We start from the raw sequence: 16,400 nt of genomic DNA on the forward strand, positions 1-16,400 counted from the left end.
TATTCACAGAGTGAAGAAGAGGAGGACTCATCTACGGAAGAGGAGATGACGGCTGACGAAGATTGGTCCATGGCAGAGGATGATGACGATATTTCTGCAGTGGAGGAAGAAGAAGAAGAAGATGAAGATGATGACCAATTCAACCTGAGCTGTGATGAGGAAGAAATATCACCGAATGACGGAGACCTACCAATCACGAAATCCGTAGAGAAGCGAGAAGAAGATGGACGTGATGATTGCCCAGAATGTCTGCAAAAGGCCACGGAGCTGAGAGAAATCATGGAGACAATTATCGCCGAGTTACAGGAGGAACGTAGACAACTAGAAGAAGAAAATTTGCAACTACGAAGAGAATTTACTAACTAAGCGAGGTACAGAGTTGAGGCTCAATTATGGTTGCAGTTTTGTAACCAAGTTGAGATTGAATGACATAAGATCTAGAAATCTTCCTCATATTCTTTCGGAACATTTCTATTTTTAGTAAGGGAGGAGTTGCACCCAATTAATTGAGCCTAATTACATCATATCAACATATTGCTACTGATATTGATAATGTAATTTTTCCACACAGTTGAGAATATGTTCTCACACTCTGGCAGGAAGCAGAAAAATCACAATAGATGTTTAAGCCGGCCAGAGCACTTCGGAGCACGGTTTGTTTTGGTGCAATAAAGCAATTATCTTCACACAAAGAGGGAGAGGACGCGTTGGTACTTTGAAATTGAGGTCAAGGAGTGGTAGTTTTCCATCTGAAGACAAGAAAGAGCTTCCAACCACCCCCACGAAAGTGAACTAGGAACAGTCCAATGTTACCCGCTAGAAACCGGTCAACCAATCAGGGAGCTGAATTTGTATTATTCAAATGTAGCGCTTCCTCATATTTATTTTCGTCATAGAATCGGACAGTAATTGTATACTTGTTTATCAGAGTGACACTTTAGGTTGGGGATCATAGTGAGTGTGTATGCTAAATCCTGTTAATATGCAGTTAATATTAAGTTAGCAGAAGTTATGTCTGGGAACGAGAGTACCTGAAGTTCGCGCCGGAACCGTACGACAGCCGGCGGTGCGACAAAAGAAATATTCCCACCCACGCCACCTATACTGTGCATAATTGTATGATTAATTCGGTGATCACAGGGTAATGATGGAACCACCAGCAGTTTAAGTATAAATTTAGATGATAAGGACGGTCCGCATCGAGCTGCGTGTATTAAAGGACGCTCTTGAAATTCTGAAAATATCAGTCCGCCAGAAATCGAAGCAGGTCTCTGCCGCCAAGAGGAAGGGACACTTGTTCACCAAGGATCGTACAGACCAGACGTGTCAGCGAATTTCTCTCTTTTGAACATTGGGCGACATTTGTGAAATGTAAACTTTAAGGCAACTTAGCCGAGCATTCAAAGACACCGTCTTGTATTAGAACGAGTAATTGCGGTTAGAGTTATAGAGATATTCTAATTGAGTGATAAGCCAATTAGTCACTAATTTTATTTGCCATATATTACTTTGTAACATTTTGAGAGTAATGGGTAAACAAAGGAACTTCTTTCGTACAAGAATAGGCTGTACGGGAAATGTTACTAGCAGGAGCCATTAAGAAATAACAGTAGTGGTAGAGTCAATGGATGGATTATTCCACAGGTCATTGACAACTAGTAGGACAACAAACTTGCTGCAGAGGGATTATCGCCGGCCGCAGTCCAGTGTGTAAATAACTTTCACTGAGGGAGCGAGGGCCACACTCACACAATCGTCTCGCAGGAATGTCCAGAGAAGCGGGCGTGGTGTTAAAAAAAGAAATAAAAGTGAATCTTTTATATGTGTTTTCAGTCAGTGTATATAATTATTAGTATTTAAGCCGCTGAAGTTGCAAGAAAAGTGTCGTGTGCCCAAGGAAATTGATACCATGGAGGTATACATCAATTTTGTGAAGATGTGCCTTATGTATTGCAACATGTTCTAACTTCAACCAGATGGATGCCCCTGTGGGGTGAAGCTTAATGGCAGAATGTGAGTAACAAAAATCTCATGTAATCTTTCACTGATTGTACTATTTCCTTAGGCGTTACGCGAGCTGCTAAGTAGATGTTTAGGTATTGTAATTTCATATTTTTGGTGTAGCACAGAGGAGAGGTAAAAATGCTGATTTATGCACGTAGTTTGTGTTTAATTTCAATTATCTTTTTCTTATTATTATTATTATTTTTTTGTCGATGTTATTGTCGGATTGGACCGAATTAGTTTAAATGCTTAGGCCTACATTTGAACTAGATTTGAGGTCAATATTATGCTTATTGGCAGTGGCAGGGTATGATATTTGATTCGCTAGTCACCAGACGGAAGTTTTCTTTGACATTAAAGTAGACTCATTTTTTTTGTTATGGTTATTTTGCAACCATCTTAATTAGTTGATTCTAAATTTCTCCTGAATGCTGATTACATGGACAGGAGGAATATGATTTGCTTAGTTAACTGTTCAGATTTGATTTGGAGAATGTAATTGAATTTTATTGTAGTCTGATAGAGGCATTAATTTGGGAAGTGATCATTGGAAGATTAATCGTGGTGAATCTAGGCCCACGCGTCAAAATATGCTATGTCATTAGGCCCAGACGACAGTATATGTGTGTTAAGATAATTATGTGATGATGGATAAGCCACTACGGGCAATTATCTCAGTATGTGAGAAATGAGGGAATGATAATGAGGCGATGAGCCGGATAAATATAATGGTCAGCCGAGGAGCTGAGAGTTAGTAGTCAAGCCATTGAGCTTAATACACGGAGCGATATGCAAGCTCTGACAGCTTGATATCACAATGTGCATATATGTGCCGGCTATGTGAAGCCGAGGTATGAAAATGAGCGGGAGGACCAGATGCCCCGTGAAGTGAAAATGCATTTGTAATATCTATTATCACGACGAATTAATAAATGTGGCGACATGGCATAGCATATTGTACTAGATAAGTATAGGTAAAGATAGCAGGTTAAGTCGGCAATAGTACTCATGAGGATAGTTAAATCCCATTTTATATGCCAACATCGCATTATAATAAGTGTTTTGAACTTTGGTTTTAAATAGGAGTTTGTGAACCTCATTTTTCGTAATGTTGTTGTGAGTTGATTTTGAGTTGATTTGATTTTAATTACTCCTTGTTTTTTTTTTTTTGTAGTGAATAGAGTAGGGGAGCCATGAAACTGATAATTGGACATGGTGAATCAATATTCTTAACCAGAGAGTTGAAATTGCAGGACTCTGGGCAAGATAACATGTTTATCGGTGACGATGCAATCTACATCATATTATGTTAAATTCATTTACGATTATGAGTGCGTGCATGAATAAGCAGCGGTATAGGAAATGTAAATATCACGTGGACTCGTACGTTGATCATCTCTCAACCCTGACGAGTATATTTTATTGATGTGTAAGTTAGATTATTCTCTGTGACTACAAGGTAATATTATTAGTTTACGTAATTTTAAGTCCATTAGTGTGATAGGTGATTTGTTCACTCATTTGTAAATAGTACGGCAGTTCGTGTAACGTAAGTACAGGATGTGTTAGGTTCGTGTTATTACGTCACGGAACACGACACAACAGATTTGTAGGACTTACTGAACGAATGTTTGTCGTAAATTAAATTGTATTTTATTAGGAAGCGATGTAATTGATTTTGATGATTAATTGCCATAAGTTGGTTCTGACAGTAATACTGGCCTTGATGCATAAATTTGCATATTTTTGAGTGTGTTAAAAGATGAGGTTTTATCTTTTTAAAGTTCAGTAAGATCCAGGGTTTAGAAATTAAATTTGCAGAGTTCATAAGTATGATTACGTCACGCTGCACAGCGGTTTATTTGTGTTACATCTATCCTCAGGTTTTCAATGAGTGTATTTAATGTTAAATAATGGACATAGAGTTTGGAGATTGTACTCCTAGGAATGTTGGAATGTTCTAGATTACATGTAAGCTTAACTATAATGCATTACACGTTAGTAGAGTTCTTGTTTATGACACTATGATATCTATCGTAAACACACCATATTATATCGATCTAGTTGAATCAGTAAATGACATTTTATTGGGATATTATTGTTAAACGCACTATTTTGGTGTACTTGAGGTTGCATTTTGGTCAACGGCTCACTTCACTTATATTTGTTGACAATTTTATTTGGATCATTTTTAATTAATTATTCTATTAATCAATTAATTTATTGATCACATTCAGATTAGTCATGATTAATTGCAGGTATTCTTATATTGCATCTTCAACGGTGACACTAAACTTGATTGAGCTTTGGTTCAAGCCTTGTGCATACTTACTAAATTCTTGCTTTGTCAATAAAGTTTATTTATTACATAATCAGTCCGTGTCATGGTGGTTATTATAGACTATTTACTGGTAATCCTTAGTTAGGCAAACCCTATGCACCAACCCACAGGCGACCTGGAACTGAGCACACCCGAGAAAGAATCTCTACGATGCGGTAAGTATATTTTTTCTAGCAGCCGGAGACAGCATATATCAAGAGGAACCGCAGCTCTACCGACAAAAGGGTGCAGTACCTATACTCCGCGATTTACGTTGCATAACATTATGTATTTTATTTGAAGTATTTTGTTATGCCTTTGATATGATTGTTTAATACCGTCAAAATTAGATAGCAGTCTAAATTTAGTGCATTAAAACGAATACATAGAACATAACATATTTCATTACGTATTTCTCTGAAACTTACTACATTTTTCTGTACATATTTCACATACATAAAAGGAAGGGCCATACTGATGAGTATGGTTTAATTTATTTTCCAAGAATTACTCTATTACGTCTCGGAGGGGCACAGGCTGTTAGATAACGATACTGTTAAATTGATCCAGACAAGCGTAGCCCAAAAAGGACAAGGCAGTGAATAGCTGCCAACTCCAGTCGCGGGGCTGGGTTTACGTCATCAAGCCAGCTGCTAGCCTCATGAGCCAGGAGATTCACCATTGAAACTTCAACCAACTTAGCCTCTCCTGAATATTTGATGGCCAGGAGTTTATCTTCAGTTAACAGAAAAGACACAAGAGGAAACGGAAATATTATCTACACATAACGGTTTCGTGAATTCTGCACCGAAATGTTTGAGAAACCAATCCTTACTTTTCATTTTGTGGCTCCCATATTTATGGCACACACTTATCGGAGCCATCGACTGCATGAACTTATTGTGTGTGTGAGTGTTATCTAGCGTCTGACTAGTTGAGGTATCAATCTACTCGGTTCATCTAGAAGGACATGGGTTCGATTCCCTGATAGGAAGTTGGAAAAATTAGAAGCGAAACTTCAACTTTGAGAAAATGACATTGACCTAAGTTTCATTCAGCCTACACCATTACTTTTTTTAGAATTTCCTGTACGTCGCGCCGACACAGATAGATCTTACGGCGACGACGGGATAGGCGAGGCCTAGGAGTTGGAGGGAAGCGGCCGTGGCCTTAATTAACGTACAATCCTGGCATTTGCCTGGTGTGAAAATGGGAAACAACGGAGAACCATCTTCAGGGCTGCCGTGCGTGGAGTTGGAACTCACACCAGAAATGAGTATTTGGTTAATTTTTGGAGTCAAAGATGGACGGGACCCATGCTGTGCCACTTAGCACCAAGGTTAGGAATAGTGGAAATCCTTAAAATTCACTCCTCCGGAGCTTTCATGACTTAATATCTGTGTATTAATTAGGCCTAGTGTTAGGAATGAGACACGTACCTCTGGATTAATCAGCGGTAAATTTATCCGGAATAAGTCTGCAGAACACCTGAGGAAAAAACAATATTTGGATAGCTGCCAGTAACCCACTATCGACCTCCTTATTGTACATGGTACGTTTAATATTACTGTAAACGGATATGGCTGCAGATAGAAGCAATAAGCAATATAAATGAAAGCAGAGGCTGCTCTATTGTACAGCACTGGAAATAAGTAAGGGCAAAACTCTGAAGTGGCAAAAGTAAAAGTTCCATAGCCCGTGGTGTCACACGATACGTTGAAGCTGTCACGTGAAGTTCGCGGGGTAAATACACACTAACGCTATAGCAATCTTGGTACACATATTGTAGAATTACATGAAGAACGTGTTGACTTTGCCTCGGGGTTAGTATTAGGTTGGCAGGGTACGTAAGAGAGATTTATTTTTCATCTTTTCTGACGTGTGTCCGTAGCTCAAGTGTCATTTTCGTATAAGCATACGAGATCAAACACCACTCTCTCCCCTCCGTTACAGTCGACGTGGTTGCCGTCTTCCGGTTGTCGTTATACTACGAGGAAAAGTGAATAAGTATTTGTGGCGAGCAACACGAGGGCTTACCTGGCCGATGGCACAGAGGAAAGTAACGCAAAAGAATATTGATATTTAAAAAATAAGCCTTCTTCCCACCGAACAAAGAGGAAATAGCAAAGCACAAAGAACAGACATGCTGACCTAATACTTTGCTCACATGCCCTGCACTTGGCCGAGCTCTTGGGATTCTCTGCGGCATGGAGTTCACCTGGTTGCGAAAATGGTCTTCGTCCAGGGCGAGATCTTCCCAGATACTCAGATGTTGATCCCACAGCTGGTCTACATTCCTCGGTGGGTTGTTCGTATAGACTTCGACACTCCTTCGTTTTAAAATCACCCATATGTTCTGTGTGACGTTCAGGACCGGGAACTTCGGAAGCCTATCCAAACCCGTGCTCTCGGGCCTCTTCCGAAACCACGCCTTAACGACTTCAGCCTGCTGCGTCGGTTGGTTATCTTGGTGAAAAACAAACACATGGGGATAACGTACTGGGTTGAAAGGAAGCAAGGCGTTCCACAAAATATTAACGCCTAACAGGCCGTGGATGCCCTCTAACATGCCAGCGCCATCGCGAGAGATTCAGCACCAACATGACACGCCAAAGCATCCAGATATTCGACGCCGGTTCACATAGCGTGGGTCATATCTGGCACCAGGCTCACTCTGCCAGGGCGCTGAATGTCAGCTGAAATGCATAGCGCTTCCTCAATCTACATTCTCCCACCTGATGACAGCATTCACGGTCCCCAGTATACTCCTCTGCCATGGCCTCTTTCCTAACAACATTCCGACTATTACGATTACGACTCCTGAAACGCTTGATCCACCGAGCTCGATAGCTGCAGTCGCTTAAATGTAGCCAGTATTCTGGAGATAGTGGGTTCCAACCCCACTGTCGGCAGCCCTGAAGATGGTGTCCCATTTTCACACCTTAATTGAGGCCACGGCCGCTTCCTTCCCAGTCCTAGCCTTCTCCTGCCCCATCGTCGCCGTAAGACCTATTTGTGTCGGAGGCATGTGCTCTTCACAGATGACTCCCGCTTCAGTGTGCAGAACGATTCCCGTTGCACATTAACCTGGAGAGAACCGGGTAGTCGATACAACCACAGGAACATCGTGGAACGGGACCAGTATGGTGGTGGTGGCGTCATCATGTTGAATGGCCGTACGGACCTGCACATCTTCATGGGTGGTCCATGGCACACTGTTAACGCTCGGAGATACAGGAACGAAGTACTGAGACCACGTGTTCGACTCTTCAGAGGTGCAGTTGGTCCAGACTTCCTCTTAATGGACGATCATGCCCCACCGCACCGCGCTGCTCTGGTGGATGAATTTCTTACTGGGGAAGACATTCATCGCATGGACTGGCCAGCGAGGTCTGCGGATCTGAATCCTATAGAACATGCCTGGGATGCTTTGGGGAGGCGAATTTCATCCCGTCAGCCTCCACCAAGGATCCTCCAAGACCTTCGCATTGCCCTTTCGGAGGAATGGGATCGACTGCCATAAGAGCTCTTGGACCATCTGATAGAAAGCATGCCACGTCGCTGCGAAGCATGTGTGGTCGTTAGCGGTAACCATACACCCTATTAACAGCATATTTTGTTGTAGAAGGCATTGCCAAGTTTTGTTAGTTGTTGTCAAAGGTGCACCTTAGGTATTAGAACCTTTCTGACACTGTTTTCTTGGACAAGTTGTGTGACATATGGTGTGTGATTCAGCTTCCGTTTGTTCAGGAATCCGTCTGACATTCCTGTCAGGCGGTATGGCCTCGTATAGTGGTTGTGCTTAACTTTTGGACACTAATGTATTATCCAAAAGCAATTGGAGAATGGAACGACAATATTATTTCATGTCAGTAATAAAAAAAATTGAATGATTGTAAGTGAATCATTACACAGCATAAGCCATTGTACCATCCGGCTCCCTGGATGAATGGTCAGCTTTTTTGCCTGCGGTTCAGAGGCCCCGCGTTCGATTCCAGGCCGGACCGGAGAATTTAACCTTAAAGGGTTAATTCCATTGGAACAGGGACTAGGTGTTTATACCGTCCCCATTATCCCGTCAACTCACACACAATATACAACACTGTTCTCCATTACAATAACACACAGTATGACAGATTCACCCCACCATGTCGGCGGGTCTGCCTTACAAAGGTTGCACCAGGCTAGAAATGGCCACAGGAAATTGAATTACACTGACTGACAGAGCAAATGCAACACCAAGGAGTGGTGGTTCGAAAGGGATGAAAGTTGGGGAAAAAACAGAGTCGGCACGGAAGAATAATTGATGTTTATTTCAAACCGATATGAAGGTTACACAATGCGCACGGCATCGACTCAGTAGGATGTAGGACCACCGCGAACGGCGATGCACGCAGAAACACGTCGAGGTACAGAGTCAATAAGAGTGCGGATGGTGTCCTGAGGGATGGTTCTCCATTCTCTGTCAACCATTTGCCACAGTTGGTCGTCCGTACGAGGCTGGGGCAGAGTTTGCAAACGGCGTCCAATGAGATCCCACACGTGTTCGATTGGTGAGAGATCCGGAGAGTACGCTGGCCACGGAAGCATCTGTACACCTCGTAGAGCCTGTTGCGAGATGCGAGCAGTGTGTGGGCGGGCATTATCCTGCTGAAACAGAGCATTGGGCAGCCCCTGAAGGTACGGGAGTGCCACCGGCCGCAGCACATGCTGCACGTAGCAGTGGGCATTTAACGTGCCTTGAATACGCACTAGAGGTGACGTGGAATCATACGCAATAGCGCCCCAAACCATGATGCCGCGTTGTCTAGCGGTAGGGCGCTCCACAGTTACTGCTGGATTTGACCTTTCTACACGCCGACGCCACACTCGTCTGCGGTGACTATCACTGACAGAACAGAAGCGTGACTCATCGGAGAACACGACGTTCCGCCATTCCCTCATCCAAGTCGCTCTAGCCCGGCACCATGCCAGGCGTGCACGTCTATGCTGTGGAGTCAATGGTAGTCTTCTGAGCGGACGCCGGGAGTGCAGGCCTCCTTCAGCCAATCGACGGGAAATTGTTCTGGTCGATATTGGAACAGCCAGGGTGTCTTGCACATGCTGAAGAATGGCGGTTGACGTGGCGTGCGGGGCTGCCACCGCTTGGCGGCGGAAGCGCCGATCCTCGCGTGCTGACGTCACTCGGGCTGCGCCTGGACCCCTCGCACGTGCCACATGTCCCTGCGCCAACCATCTTCGCCACAGGCGCTGCACCGTGGACACATCCCTATGGGTATCGTCTGCGATTTGACGAAGCGACCAACCTGCCCTTCTCAGCCCGATCACCATACCCCTCGTAAAGTCGTCTGTCTGCTGGAAATGCCTCCGTTGACGGCGGCCTGGCATTCTTAGCTATACACGTGTCCTGTGGCACACGACAACACGTTCTACAATGACTGTCGGCTGAGAAATCACGGTACGAAGTGGGCCATTCGCCAACGCCGTGTCCCATTTATCGTTCGCTACGTGCGCAGCACAGCGGCGCATTTCACATCATGAGCATATCTCAGTGACGTCAGTCTACCCTGCAATTGGCATAAAGTTCTGACCACTCCTTCTTGGTGTTGCATTTGCTCTGTCAGTAAGTGTATTAAAGCCAGGGTACCGACAAAATCGTCTGTAATTGCAATATTCTCGACCCACAACACATAAAAATCATTCGTTATAGTCAAAAAATTGAATTCCCGACATGTGCGAGGAAATACACAAGTTAACCACAGTAGTATAAATCAGGGATTCGGGTGCCACCGCCACCGCAGGCTCTCGGGACAGAGCTCCACCACCAACACCACCGCAGGCACCTCCGCAGAGGCCTCCACTGCATCCACCTCCACACGCTCTCGGGAGAGGCCTCCTCCGCCTCCACCACCGCAGGTCCCACCAGAGAGGGCTCCGCCGCATTAACTGCGCTGGCTAAGTGTGCGAGCCTAACCTCACATCTGCCATCGTGGAGGGGCATGACCTAAATTGTAACGCGTAAGAGAGCTAGCCTAACCTCGACGAGGGGCTTAACCACAGTTTTACAGAAGATGCCCTTCCTGACGCCTAAGAGAGCGAGCCTAACCTCAACGAGGGGCTTAACCTCAGTTTTACAGAAGATGCCCTTCCTGACGCCTAAGAGGGCGAGCCTAACCGCACATCCGCCATATTGTATTGGCATAACCTAACATTTTACACGCAAGACAGCAAGCCTAACTTCATGGAAGGTAATAACCTCAGTTTTACGGCCGGATGCCCTTCCCGACGATATCTTGATTAGTAGGGCAATGGGGATTCTCGAGCCGTTATTTGAGTAGTAGGGCAATGGAGATTAGCATAAGAGAGCACACCTAACATCATGGAGGAGCCTAACCTCATTTTACGGCCGGATGCCCTTCCCGACACCAACTGCACAAGATGGCGGCTATACACAGCTCCTTATGAGACGATTTAAGGGTGCTTGCGCAATATGGCGGCAGCTCTTGAGTGTCGGTCAAGGGCGCTTGCACAAGGTGGCTGCTATACATAGGCTCTATTGACACGCCCTAGGGATGCTAGCGCAAGATGGCGGCTATACATAGCGTCTTATTAGACGCCTTATGGGCACTTGCACAAGATGGCTGCGGTACATAGGCTCTTATGAGACGCCCTAGGGATGGTTGCGCAAGATGGCAACTATCTAAATCTACAAGATGACGGCTATACATAGCTTCTTGTGAGACGGCATAAGGGCGCTTGCATAAGATGGCTGCTATACATAGGCTATTGTGAGACTCCCTAGGGACGCTTGCGCAAGATGGCAGCTATCTAATTCTACAAGATAGCGGCTATACATAGCTCCTTATGAGACGGTCTAGGGGTGTTCGCACAAGATGGCTGCTATACATAGGCTCTTATGAGACGCCCTAGGGATGCTTGCGCAACATGGCGGCTATATACAGGCTCTCATGAAGAAAGCTAGCTTAGAGGTTACTGCGCAAGACGCCGGCTGCTGTTATGAATATCCCTATGCATGCGTTGGAGGGCAATTTGAAATTCCACGTGCTCTTGTTTGTAAACAAACTACATGCTTTTTGACAGCGGCCATCTTTAATCAACAAATGCATCGTGCTGCCATCTTTGGCTACTAGCTTTGAAATGTGGTGGCGGCAATGTCCACGTATTTTATTGAGAGCTGCCATCTTTAATTAAAAGAGCACCGTGCTGTCATCTTTAGCTATGACCTTAGGTACGTGGTAGCGGGAAATTTGAAAAATTCCACGTGCTTTTTGACAGGGGCCATCTTTATTCAACACAGTATCATGCTGCCATTTTTAGCTACTACCTTTGAAATGTGCTGGCAGGCAATTTAAAAAATCTACGTGGTTTTGGCGGCTGTCATTGCCATCTTTAAACAAAAACCCATTGTGCTGCTATCTTTACTGCACTAAACCTCATCCTTATACTTGTGGTGGAGGTTAATTCGAAAAATTCCACGTGCTTTTTTGACAGCTCCCATCTTTATTCAACAGAGCATCGTGCTGCTATCTTTACAGCACTAAACCTCATACCTTTGAAATGTGGTGGTGGGTAATTTGAAAAATTCTACGTGCCTTTTTGAGAGCGGCCATCCTTAAACAATGGCGGCTATACATAAGCTGTTAAGGTCTCCTCCTTATCCTCCTCCTCCTCCTCCTCCACCTCCTCCGCCTCCTTCTCCTCTATCAATGCGTAGCTTTATATCTCTATCGAACAAGATTAAACCTGTATCGGGAAGGCAAGAGTGTGCACGTGTTGCATCGATAACATCATTATGCATGTTTAGACTTGCAGATCACAAAAGAAGTGATTGAAACATAACAAGATTACAATCAAACACTGTAATCGATGCCGTTAATTTCAACATGCGCTCAGAGCATTGTTTCATGTGTTCAGGTCAGTAAATAAGTGATTAAAATCTAACAAGACTGGAATCGAACACTGTACCCGATACAACATGTACTAAACTTATTCCCGGCCAGTATCCAGTATTCGGGAGATAGTAGGTTCGATCCCCACTATCGGCAGCCCTGAAAATGGTTTTCCGTAGTTTCCCATTTTCACACCAGGCAAATGCTGGGGCTGTACCTTAATTAAGGCCACGGCCGCTTCCTTCCCACTCCTAACTATTGCCTGTCCCATCGTCGCCGTAAGACCTATCTGTGTCGGTGCGACGTAAAGCAAATAGCAAGAAAAAAAGAATGTACAACGTTCGCATGTGTGTGTGTGTGTGTGCTATCTTAGCATGACCTATGTGCACTAACTTAAGGATGTAGGCGCGAAATTTAAAATCTACGTGCTGTTGACGAATTCTAACCACGTGGGCGTGGATTTTGAACTCGCGTGCTGACGTAGCATACCACGTGACCGTGACGTCACGACCACTTGCTCTTGTTTGTAAACAAAGCCACGCGCTTTTTTGACAGCTGTCATCTTGACAGATCCTAACCTCATCTTAAGGGCAATAGAGCATCGCTAACCTCACTGCTGCCATCTTCACGGTGCTAAACCTCAAGGCTGCCATCTTATTCATGTCGTAGCGAGGAATTTATAATTCAACAACAGAACGTCGCTGACCTCACTGCAGCAGTCTGGGAAAGTTCCGTGTTCCAAACACAAAAACTGTCAAGCAGATGCTGATTTCTGTTAGGAAAACGCAACTCATTGTTCCACTAATAGGTCGGTGATTTTATTCTTTATTAGGTAATTCTGATAAGACGTGACCCGTGGGTTCCATTCCCTGTTATGTGTGGTATGAATTTCTTCGGTTCTGTACACAAAACCATTTACCAATAGAGATTAATTTGCTACACTTAACAAAGTAGAAGCGTTCTTGCTGATAACAATCGATGAGGGTGTTGCTGCTGTTAAAAATGTACCAACTTCAGCTAACTCCTTCTAGGAGGAGGAGGAGGTCGCGTGAGGTACAGGAGGAGGAGGAGCCCTTTAGCCCTTTATCCCTAGGAGGAGGAAGAGGAAAAGGACGCGTTCGGGAGGAGAGGATGCGGATAGGAGGAGGAGTCCTTTTATCCTTTCGCCCTTCGTTTAAGATAGAACTCTTAGGTCCTAATCTTTGGTATGTGTGTAGCACAATTATTTTTCGGTTCAGCATTTTGCATAGTAGCCCTCTCCTGCACGAGCTACATGCTTGTATCCCATGCTAACAGATTGAAATAATATGTTTCCGAACCGATATTTCATGTTACATGTTTATGCGATAACTTGTTCAACTGCTAGGGACGTAAATGTAAGCAGTGTATTTCTTATAGCACTAGGCGTTCTCTTTAATTTTATTTTCCGCATAAGTTACATGCTTGTAACCTATGCCAACAGATTGAAACATTATGTTTCCGAACCGATATTCATGTTACATGTTTATGTGATAACTTATTCAACTGCTAGGGACTTAAATGTAAGCAGTGTATTTCTTATAGCACTAGCCTTCTGTTTAATTTAATTTTCCGCATGAGCTACAAGCTTGTAACCCATGCCAACAGATTGAAACAATATGTTTCAGAACTGATATTTCATGTTCCGTGTTTATGCGATAACTTGTTCGACTGCTAGGGTGCTTAAATGTAACCAATGCATTTCTTATAGCACTAGGCGTTCTGTTTAATTTAACATTCCGTGTTTGCGATAAGAGAACAGGGTTTTAATCTATGATTTTTCAATTGTTACTAAATCAAATTATCATTTACCGAGTGAGTAGGCTACGCAGTATGGTGTTTGTTCTGTACTTTTTTATTTTCGCACAAGACAAATGATATAAGGCTAATCATTTGAAGTTGTAGGTTTGATATATTCATATTATCGTTTATCGAGTGAGTTGGCTACGCAGTATGGTTTTTGTTCTGTACTTTTTGATTTTCGCACAAGACAAATGATAGAAAGCAAATCACTTGAAGGTATATGTTTGACATATTCATATTATCGTTTACCGCGCGAGCTGGCTACGCAGTATGGTTGTTCTGTAGTTTTTGATTTTCGCACAAGACAAATGATAGAAGGCAATTCGTTTGAAGTTGTACTTTTGTTGTATTCATATTATCGTTTACCGAACAAGTTGGCTAGGTAGTATGTGCACTGCCTTATGCATAACATCGCGTTGTATGTTTGATAGAGGTATGCCTTAACCGAGTGGGAAAAGGAGGAGGACGTTATAACAGCCGCTATCTTGCTCAAGCTGTTCAGAATTCTAGTCCTATTATTTTTTCTCTGTTCGAATCCATCTTCTTAGAACAAAGGCATCCCCTGACATGTCCTGAACACATGTTGTAAGTAACGTCATCGTGTATCGTGTTCTATTCTAGACTTGTTATTTTTAATCACTTATTTAGTGTTCTGAACACATCAGTCAATGTTCTAATCACATGTTGTAGTTAAAGACATCGAATACAGTGTTCCATTCTAGTCTTGTTATGTTTCAATCACTTCTTTTGTGATCTGATCTTCTTAGAACAATGGTATCACCTGACATGTTCTGAACACATGTTGTAACGAGTACAGTGTTCGATTCTAGTCTTGTTATGTTTTAATCACTTATTTAGTGATTTGAACCCATCAAACAATGTTCTGAACGCATGTTGAAGTTAACGACATCGAGTACAGTTTTTTATTCTAGTCTTGGTATGTTTTAATAACTTATTTAGTGATCTGAACACATCAAACAATGTTCTGAACGCATGTTGAAGTTAACGACATCGAGTACAGTTTATGATTCTGGTCTGTTATGTTTCAATCACTTCTTTTGCGATCTGCAAGTCTGAACATACATAATGATGTTATCGCTGCAACACGTGCACACTCTTGCCCTCGCGATGCAGGTTTAAACTTGTTCGATAGAGATACAAAGCTATGCCTTGACAGAGGAGGAGGCGGAGGAGGTGGAGGAGGAGGAGAAGAAGGCCTTAACAGCCTATGTATAGCCGCCATTGTTTAAATATGACTGCTGTCAAAGAAGCATGTAGAATTTTTCAAATTACCCGCCACCACATTTCAAAGGTATGAGATTTAGTGCTGTAAAGATAGCAGCACGATGCTCTGTTGATTAAAGATGGGAGCTGTCAAAACAGTACGTGGAATTTTTTCAAATTACCTGCCAGCACATTTCAAAGGTAGTAGCTAAAGACGGCAGCATGATGCCGTGTTGATTAATGATGGGCCCTGTCGAAAACGCACGTGGAATTTTTCCAATTGCCCGCTACCACGTACCTAAGGTAGTAGCTAAGGATGGCAGCACGATGCTTTGCTGATTAAAGATGGCCGCTGTCAAAAAGCATGTAGCTATATTTAAAAACAATAGCACGTGGAATTTCAAATTGTTCTTCAACGCATGCATAGGGATCTTCATAACAGCAGCCGCCATCTTGCGCAGTAGCCTCTAAGCTAGCTTTCTTCATGAGAGCCTGTGTATAGCCGCCATGTTGCGCAAGCATCCCTAGGGCGTCTCATAAGAGCCTATGTATAGCAGCCATCTTGTGCGAACACCCCTAGGCCGTCTCATAAGGAGCTATGTATAGCCGCTATCTTGTAAAATTAGATAGCTGCCATCTTGCGCAAGCGTCCCTAGGGAGTCTCATAAGAGCCTATGTATAGCAGCCATGTTCTGCAAGTGCCCTTAAGCCGTCTCATAAAAAGCTATATATAGCCGCCATCTTGTAGATTTAGATAGCCGCCATCTTGCGCAACCATCCCTAGGGCGTCTCATAAGAGCCTATGTATAGCAGCCATCTTGTGCAAGTGCCCTTAAGCCGCCTAATAAGAAGCTATGTATAGCCGCCATCTTGCGCTAGCGTTGCTAGGGCGTGTCATAAGAGCATATGTATAGCAGTCATCTTTTGCAAGCGCCCTTGACCTACCCTCAAGAGCTGCCGCCATATTGCGCAAGCACCCTTAAATCGTCTCATAAGGAGCTGTGTATAGCCGCCATCTTGAGCAATTGTCGTCGGGAAGGGCATCCGGAAGTAAAGATGAGGTTAGACTACTCCATGATGTTAGGTGTGCTCTCTTATGCTAATCTCCATTGCCCTACTAC

Source organism: Anabrus simplex, chromosome 2 (assembly GCF_040414725.1).
Source record: "Anabrus simplex isolate iqAnaSimp1 chromosome 2, ASM4041472v1, whole genome shotgun sequence".
NCBI lineage: Eukaryota > Metazoa > Arthropoda > Insecta > Orthoptera > Tettigoniidae > Anabrus > Anabrus simplex.